Here is a 10,397-nt window from a genome sequence, read left to right as displayed (position 1 = left end):
CTCGAAAAAGCAAAAAAAAATATGGGACAAGAGTTAACTTTTTTTAATGTAGTTAATGACACCTCCTGGGGATTCTACAGGCAGACAAAGAAACACACCGAAGTTGGCCACATATTTGCACAAGTTTGGCTCATCATCAAAAAAGCCGAAATGAGGGCGGAGAGGGGGCGGGGGGAGGCTTTGGGATGGTAAAATAATTTGGGAAAACTTGGTAATCTGCTGTCAAACAGCGGTGAATTTCAGATAGCCCCACCTCACTATAACGTTACTGATATTTTAGCGGCCAAGTGCACAGGTACCCTTAAAAATTAGTTTCGTTTGGAGTCTGTGTCTAAGCGATGATTCAAAGCCGGACTTTTTTTATACAATGTGTTTCAGGGAAGACATTCAGTAATTATAAAAAAAAATACTTTCTGAAGTAAAAATATGGCTTTTTTTTCATAGCATTACCAGTGTCGGCAGACACAAGAAAATAGGTGAATCGTTTAATTAGTAAGCTGCCTAATATTTAATAAATAACTTTTTATCTATTAGAGTTAGGCGCCTAGTTGCAATCAGAGACTGGTAGCCAAATAGTAATAGCCATATCAATTTTTAGGATTCAGAAAATGCTATTACACTTGGGGTTATTACACGCGTGCCCCCCCCCCCCCCCCCCCTTCCCCTAACCCCGCAAGCGGTGGCAGAGGCGCAGGAGGAACTGGCTGATTCACCACTGTGACGGCCGAAGACACCTGGCTTTGTTAAGCGCGCCAAGAAAGCATGCGAGGCGCACGCAACGAGCACGTGGCGCCGCTTGGTTTTAGGCAGCATTCCCACTGCGGCAGAATGCGGGCCACCTCGCATTCCGCGATGGGCCTCTTTTTTTCTTCTTTTTTTGGCATTCTCGATGGCACCTGAAGCGTCGCGGTTCTCCGCCGTCTGACATTCCTGCGGCGAGCCAGTGGATCAGTGGTCCCGCCAATTAGCCGAAAAACAACTTTTCATCCTTCGAGAGGCGACGTGCGGGTGCGGCAGGGAAGGGAAAAGCATCAAGCAATAAGAACGAGAACTACCCCCCCCCCCCTCCCCCCCCCCGGGGAGAGTGTATTCAAAATGTTTTTTTTTGTATGTGTTTCTTTTTCTTTTTAGCCAAGCCCTGGGCTCGAAGTTGGGCCCTGCCTTCAGGGGCTGTGGCTACATCCATTGGCTATCGAAGCTTAGGGCGGGCCTCGAATATGACCGCCCTAACTTCTTTGTTTGCAAAAGCTTTAAAATTGCATGTAAAATCATTGGAGGGCAGTCTTGTCTAGTTGAGCTAGAGGCTCCGTGCAGTGGCACGTAATTGTACAGACCTAGGCTCTAACCTCGGGTCGATGAGTAAGGTCTTGTCGAGTTTCTCTGTGTGAGATTTTTGCTTTTATGTTACAGTTAATTTGACTGTCTGCGTGACTGAACTTGTGACGCAGTTTGCCCTTGTACATAGTGTAAATATATTTTCTCTATGTCTCCATCATCTGGCATCAATCATCATCTGCGCCTTCAACACCGTCGAATTCACGTTTGGAGAGGTCCTGTGCCCCTCCGAATAAACGCAAAGAACCATCATTGGATTTACTAATTGCTTTTCTTTTTTATTTTTGCAGCAAAAAGTATTAATGGTATCAATACCGCCATCCGCGAAGGTGGCGCATACGTCCGGACAGCGAGGAAGTGTGAGGCAACTAGGAGAAAGCGTAATTCGGATTTGCCAAGGCACAGTTCCAAACCTTGCGGATTCGCCTGCCGGATCGTCTTACAGCTCTGTAAATAGCGATTATGTCTTAAATCCATTTTAAAGTCCGACCTAAGAGATATATCACGCATCCACTTGAGATCGTAAATATTCTACGTGCTGCTTCTGTTTAAAAATTTATTTTTATCAAGAAAGAATTTGTCCTTCATCACCCGAGCAAAACAACCGTGTTATTGGCACAGAAACAATAGAAACAATTGATTTTTTTGTGTTGGCAGGTCAAATAAACTTTCATTCATTACTCCCAAGGTGGCGCTTCGTAAAGGAGGAGTGTAGTCATATCGGATAAGCCAAATTCTGGGTGGCTGACGAGAGACTAAAATTAATTTGATCCATACTGGGAAAGTTGACAGGACCTACATAAAATCCTTAAAGCCGATTACGATAACTTCAGTAGCTTAAATGTTGGCAATTGAAGCCATGGAAATAAACACGCAGACTTGGATAGAAAGTAATCAGATACTGGGAGAACTTCAAAACGGGTTCGGAAGCGATAACCGCTTAGTTGATTGAATGCCTGTTCTCACCCAATAATAATAATAATAATAATAATAATAATAATAATAATAATAATAATAATAATAATAATAATAATAATAATAATAATAATAATAATAATAATAATAATAATAATAATAATCAATCTTTATTTTTTCGGTGCCCAGGAACAACCCAAAGGTCTTGGTGCTGGTACACCATTCACACGCACAAAATGTACATTTATTTCACTACAAAGGAAGACACTCAGGGGAGGTAATGCAGCAGTCAAGGCGATAGAAAAAAAAGACACATAAACTAGGCGCGACAGCAAGCATGAAACAAAAAAGCGAGAACAAGGAAACAGCGAGAACAGCGGTAAATGAAAACAGCTAGAACAGGCAACAGACATATAAATAACTAATAAAACAATAAACAAAGAGAATGAACACAAGAACGACCGATAACAGCCAAGTACAGCATATATCAAAATACAAACAAGAATAAAGCCAATACTAATATGAATGAATAAGAGATCTCTGAAATACAAGCTAGAAATACAATCATACACAATAAGAAATGTAATTAGTGAACGCGTTACAGACAATCAGGCGTGAGTACACAGTATTAAAGAAATAATATTAATGAAAACAAGTACACGTGATGTACAATTAAGGAGAGAAAAAAACAATATAATACCGGTGCAAACGCACAAGTGTAGTAAAGACAAAATGCATGAAAGGGGAAGTTATGTATGAGAAAAAGAGTGCTCAAAGTGGAACGTCACGGACATTCAATATAAAGGAAGGGAGAGAATTTTCGAATATATCAAGGTGAGGACAAAGAGAATTAAACAACTTTTGCATTCTGTCCAGAGGGGAGAGGGAGTGCAGGAGCGCAGAAACTTGAAATGGTCTGAATTCCCTTATGCTCTTTCGCGGTACACGCAAAAGGATACGCGCTAGGAGCTGAGGGCATAGAATGTGACCATGAAGAAGTTTATACAAGAAAATTATATCTGCCCTCACGCGACGGCAGCTAAGAGAAGGAAGCTGCAGTGAGTTACTCCGTCTGGGACGAGAGCTGGAAGTTTTGCAAGAAAACCGATGTTGAAATATGCGTAAAAACTTTAGCTGAACTCTGTCGATTTTTTCACAGTTCGACTGGCAAGTGCCGCTCCAAACAACAGACGCATATTCCAAAAGCGGCAAGCATATGGAGAGGTAGAGCTTTAAGAAAGGGAGTTGGGATCGAAACTCTCTCGAAAGCCTGCAGATGAAGCCGAGTGTACGCATACCCCGTAGAGCAATGCGTTTTGTATGAGAGGAGAAGCTGAGGCTACGGTCGAAAAGTACGCCGAGGTCATTAATTTCATCAACCCTGGGCAGCGGCCTACCACTCAAAGAATAAGAGTAGAGAAGACTGTGCGTTTTACGCGTAAATGAGACAACCTTGGTTTTAGATGAATTGAGAGTGAGCCCATTCTTCAAGCACCAATCAGAGAAGGCGGATATGTCCGATTGCAATGACAAGCAATCATGAAGAGTATGTATTGCCTTGAACATTTTTATATCGTCCGCATAAAGGAGAAACGAGGAGTTTTTGACCACGGAGGAAACGTCATTGATAAAAACAGAGAACAGAAGCGGGCCTAATACCGAGCCCTGAGGAACTCCGCTGGTTGGAGTGTAAACAAATGAGGTCTGTCCATTTACACTGACAAAGCAGGACCGATCAAGAAGATAGTTGCGTACGAGGGCTACAATTGAAACGTCGATCTCAAGCAGCAGAAGCTTTTGAAGAAGTAATGAGTGAGTAACAACGTCGAAAGCTTTGCTCAAATCACAGTACACAGCGTCTACCTGACTCCTCTGAAGGACTTCAGCTGATGTATACGTCATAAAAGTCACAAGGTTAGTTGTAGTAGAACGACCTTTTATGAAACCATGCTGATTATGTATGATTACATGTTTGAGGTGGAAGGAAAGTACTTTGTGCAAAGCTAATTCAAAAAGCTTAGAGGTTGCACAAAGAAGAGAAATGGGGCGGTAGTTCGAAACATCAGATTTGTTTCCTGATTTGAAGACAGGGAAAACACGCGCCGTTTTCCACACGCAGGGAAAGGCAGAATTTTTCAAACAGTTATTAAATATCGTGGTTAAAACAGGGACGAAGGTACTATTGAAGGCTTTTATTATGGCGGCTGGAATGCCATCAGGTCCAGGGGACAAAGATGGTTTCAAACACTTAAGACTCTCACTTACTAACTTCTCGTCAAGAAGAACGGAATTAGGTGCGCCAGCTGGAAGGCATACGGAATCGCAACGTGGAGATTTGTACACGGAGGAAAAGTGTTGAGCAAAGCCGTCAGCGACGTTCCGAATTTCATTCCCATGAGAGTCAACTAAGTGAATATGACTATCAGATTTATTCGAGCGTTTGCGAACGTATCTCCAGAATTCAGTAGGACGATTAGAGGCACTATTCTCTAAATATTCAAGATAGGACTCATGATCACGCTTGTACAGGCGTTTGCAAAGGGAACGCAAGCGGCGAAATTCATCTGCCCATGTATCCAGCCCAGGGCGTTTCGCTTTATGGTGGGCCCGCTCCTTAAGTTTCAGCGCTGTTCTAAGTTCCTTGGAAAACCAGAACGGAGACTTGCTACGAGTAGGAGTGCGCACAGGTATGTACTGGCGCATACCATTGAGAACTATTTCAGTGAAGCGACTGACTTGTTCGTCAACATCGCTGATTTCGTTTAAGACGGACCAGTCGACAGAAGAGAAGAAACCGAAGAGACCAACATAGTCGCCAAGTGCATAAGCGAAACGGGGGGAATTCCCCGCACGATTTGAATTAGCAGAAGGTGGGACAGAAACCGAAGCCGTTATTAGAATTGGAGGATGAAATTTGTCACAGCGAGTAAGTGAGATGTCAGATGTCGAGACACGAACATTTTCAAAATTAGATAAACAAATGTCAAGAACATTACCACAACAGTTTTCAATTAAATTGTGTTGCTGCAAGGTGTTAAAAGCTATGAAATCTAAAAGCCGGTTGCACTTACTAACTACATAATGATTGTTGTGTGAATATGTAAAGGTATTCCAGTTAATACCTGGAGTATTAAAATCCCCTAAAATGAGCAGTTTGTGCTTGCCATGAGAAGTGATAACATATTCAATAGAATGTAGTACATCATCGTAGGCAGGAGGAGGCAGATTAGGGGAAATATAGAAAGCTGCCAATAAGAGTTTTTGATGTCGAGTTAAAGTTAGCTCTAACCAGACAGATTCTTCGATGGTTTCCAGGTCGGAACGCCGAACGCACTGCACGGAACTGTCAATAGCAATGAGCACTCCTCCTCCCTTTTGTTTAGAAGCTGATTCAGGGCGGTCACTTCGAAAAACAGAATAGTTATTAGGAAAGAAGTCACCTAAGTTAACTTCGCTAGACAGCCAGGTCTCAGTAATTACAACAGCCGAGTAACAAGAGGCTAAAACATTGGAAAAAAATACAGGTCCCTTAGTCCGAAGACCTCGGGCATTTTGGTAATATATATCCAAGTTAGGGTTGACTGCAATCAACCGTCAGCTCGGAAGGATGTAACATACCATCCAGGAGTTTTCCACGAAAAGCCTTGAAGATGCAGCCCGTAGGCCACATCGAAGGGTCAACAAGTTGATCGTAGAATTCCGCGCTGACTGTGAGGTAGAAGGACGAGTAGGAGTCATATTTCGTTTTCAACCGCCGGCAGGAAAGGGGGGTGACGTTCACGGACTTCAGATGGTTCGTTAAATCAGCCGACGTTGTCTCGGGGCCCAGCTTGGAGACGAAAATAGCCTTCGGGCGCTTCTGAGGTCTGGCGACGTTCAGACTGGATGAGCTCGACGAGCCAGTGATGGCTGGGCTACGGTGCTTCTTCTGCGCCTCAGGCGAATAATAATCAATCAATCAATCAATCAATCTTTATTTTTCGGTGCCCAGGAACAACCCATAGGTCTTGGTGCTGGTACACCATTCACACGCACAAAATGTAAATTTATTTCACTACAAAGGAAGACACTCAGGGGAGGTAATGCAGCAGTCAAGGCGATAGAAAAAAAAAAGACATATAAACTAGGCGTGACAGCAAGCATGAAGCAAAAAAGCGAAAACAGCGGTAAATGAAAACAGCTAGAACAGGCAACAGACATATAAATAACTAATGAAACAATAAACAAAGAGAATAAACGACCGATAACAGCCAAGTACAGCATATAGCAAAATACAAACAAGAATAAAGCCAATACTAATATGAACGAATATGAAACCTCTGAAATACAAACTAGAAATACAATCATACACAATAAGAAACGTAATTAGTGAACGCATTACAGACAATCAGGCGTGAGTATACAGTATTAAAGAAATAATATTAATGACAACAAGTACACGTGATGAACAATTAAGGAGAGAAAAAAGCAATATAATACCAGTGCAAACGCACAAGTGTAGTAAAGACAAAATGCATGAAAGGGGAAGTTATGTATGAGAAAAAGAGTGCTCAGAGTGGAACGTCACGGACATCCAATATAAAGGAAGGGAGAGAATTTTCGAATATATCTAGGTGAGGACAAAGAGAATTAAACAACTTTTGCATTCTGTCCAGAGGGGAGAGGGAGTGCAGGAGCGCAGAAACTTGGAATGGTCTGAATTCCCTTATGCTCTTTCGCGGTACACGCAAAAGGATACGCGCTAGGAGCTGAGGGCATAGAATGTGACCATGAAGAAGTTTATACAAGAAAATTATATCTGCCCTCACGCGACGGCAGCTAAGAGAAGGAAGCTGCAGTGAGTTACTCCGTCTGGGACGAGAGCTGGAAGTTTTGCAAGAAAACCGATGTTGAAATATGCGTAAAAACTTTAGCTGAACTCTATCGATTTTTTCACAGTTCGACTGGCAAGTGCCGTTCCAAACAACAGACGCATATTCCAAAAGCGGCAAGCATATGGAGAGGTAGAGCTTTAAGAAAGGAAGTGGGGATCGAAACTCTCTCGAAAGCCTGCAGATGAAGCCGAGTGTACGCATAGCCCGTAGAGCAATGCGTTTTGTATGAGAGGAGAAGCTGAGGCTACGGTCGAAAACTACGCCGAGGTCATTAATTTCATCAACCCTGGGCAGCGGCCTACCATTCACAGAATAAGAGTAGAGAAGACTAATAATAATAATAATAATAATAATAATAATAATAATAATAATAATAATAATAATAATAATAATAATAATAATAATAATAATAATAATAATAATAATAATAATAATAATAATAATAATAATAATAATATAATAATAATAATAATAATAATAATAATAATAATAATAATAATAATAATAATAATAATAATAATAATAATAATAATAATAATAATAATAACGACGACGATGATGATGATGATAATAATGATAATGATACTAATGATGAAAATGATAATAATGATAATAATGATAATAATAATAATAATAATAATAATAATAATAATAATAATAATAATAATAATTTTATTGCCATGACATCTTGTTATACATACAAACTCGGGCCTGTCAAAGCCAAGAGAAGGCTTGCAGGACTAGGCCCGGCAGCAACGGCGAGCGAAAGTATAAGCAATAAAATGTCATATGGTAAGTGTACATACACTGAAATATAACTACTAAACAAATTATATAGTAAAAAAGAAAACCCACTGTAACAATGACGTGCTCTCTGCATCATTTTTCCTTATAACATCGATTTTAACATCAGTTTCAACGTCGCTTTGGAAGTGGCAGAAAATACATGATCAGGAAGACTGTTGAATATTGCAGGGACATATACACCTCGTCTTGCTTTGCCGTATCTGGTTGAGTATTTAGGAACTATGTAGCGCTGACCTTTACGTAGGGTTCTGGTAGCAACTGATTTAGTCTTGAAGGCAGGATTCCAAAAGTGTCGGAGAACTACTGTTTGTTTATATAAACTTTCAAAAGGCGGAAGGGCCAGAAATTTAAACAAGTTTCCTCGAGGGGGAAATGAACGTCCGTAGGCAGTACTCTTCAACATGCTTTTTAGAAGGGTATCTACACGATCTTGCCACCTTTGCGAGCAGTGCGCAAAAACTGTGATGCCGTACCTTATAACACTGTACGCTAGTGCATGCATGATTGTCTTTTTTACAGATACAGGAAGGAAAGATTTAATTGTAAACAATGGCCATACAGTGCTACGTAATCTGCTACAAATATATGCCATGTGACTGTGCCAAGACAGATCACTGTCGAAGTATATACCCAGATATTTTATACAATGAACATTTTCAACAGGAGCGCAATGGCAATCTTTACCGTTGTGGCAGTGTAAGAAAACAGATTCAGTCAGTACAGTTGTCTTCAAGGGGTTTCTAAAACAAACTAATTTTGTTTTTTGGTGGTTTACCAAAAGACCATACAAATAAAACCAGTGCATAGCATTACCGATATTTTTTTGCAGTAAGGAAACCGCAGTTTTGTATGAAATGTGCTTTGTTAGTAACACCGTATCATCGGCGTACTGAAAGACCAGGGAATTTGTTATCACTGACGCGAAGTCATTTATAAATAGATTGAAAAGTAAAGGTGACAGAACGGACCCCTGAGGAACCCCAGCCTTCAACATCTGACGGCTGCTCACGGCTTTGGTATTATCAAGGGCTACGACTTGTGAGCGATCTTGCATATAACTTTTTAAAAGGTTATGAAATGGACCCCTAAATCCAAGTAGGTACAATTTTCGTAATAATATTTCGTGATTTACTGTATCAAAAGCTTTGGCGATACCTAGAAATAGGCAGCAGGCAAACAGATTGTGATCAAAAGCAGTATACAATTCATCTGCAAATTCTTCTAAAAGTAATAGCGTTCCACGGCCTTCTATGAACCCGAACTGTCGGTCAGACAGAATAGAAAACTTTTTCACAAATGATGTCATGCACTCTAACATAAATTTTTCTAAAATCTGGGAAAGTATTGGTAAAACGGATATGGGCCTATAATTATCAAGAAGCTCTCTCTTGCCACCCTTGTATATTGGTCTCACAATCGCCGTTTTTAAGATACTAGGTATTTCAGCAGTCTCTAAGAATCCGTTAAGGATAGATGTTCTCCAGCGCTTCATAATTTCTCTGAAGCAGAGACACTGGAATACCATCAAGACCAGGTGGTTTTTTACGTTTGAAGCTAAAGATTATACGGGCCAGATCACCTGCCGACAGCTTCGGTAAAAAGGCGGACGCAGATATCGTATGTGTCAAGGAACATCTATCGTGTGGCAAGGATGAACAAGGCTGAGATACACTTGCAAAGTGTTTGTTAAATAATTCGGCTGTTTGCTGAGGATTACACGAGAAAATGTCTTGAAAAGACGACTCATTTCTGTTAACGCCTCTCAAATTATTAATTAATGACCAAGTTTTGGCGGGGTTTCTGGTAGCTTCTCTAAATTGCTCACGGTAGTACTGCCGTTTGGCAGAACGAATAAGCGCGACAACTCGGTTTCTTGCGGCTCTGTATTCGGTGCGTAATTCAAGATTTTTAGGGGAACGCTTACAACGCTTCCACAGCCCATCTCTGTGCAGAATTGCTTGCAAAATTGCTGCATTGAACCAGATATGATTGCGTCTTTGTTTTTTTGCGGATGACCCGCTTCGAGGCTTGTTCAAATATCCTTAATTGTTGGCAGAACAAAGAATAAAGTATATGAGGGGGGTTATACCCAACTAATGACTGCCAGTTGAAGCTACGAATTAGGTTATCTAACATGCGCTGATCTACTATAGTAACGTGAAAGTTATTTTGAGCGGTGTTTGAAGTTTGCGGCCCTTGAATTTTATCAGTATTACGGTCAGTGAAGCGGCAGACTGTAAAATAATGATCGGCCAAACGCTGCAAAATGACAGCTGACGAAAAATTGCAGTTTGGTGCACGAATGTCTATGTGATCGAGACAAGATTGAACTAATCTACCGCCGAGAAATTCCTCGCGAGACGGTGCGTTGATAACATTTTCTATACCAGAAGCTGAAAGAACGGCTAGGTAGTCTGCCACAGCCGTTTTTGTGGGGCATAATGTGTCTAAGTTCAGGTCACCTAT

Source organism: Amblyomma americanum, chromosome 9 (genome assembly GCF_052857255.1).
Source record: "Amblyomma americanum isolate KBUSLIRL-KWMA chromosome 9, ASM5285725v1, whole genome shotgun sequence".
Lineage (NCBI taxonomy): Eukaryota > Metazoa > Arthropoda > Arachnida > Ixodida > Ixodidae > Amblyomma > Amblyomma americanum.
Note: the sequence above shows the minus strand (reverse complement) of the source record.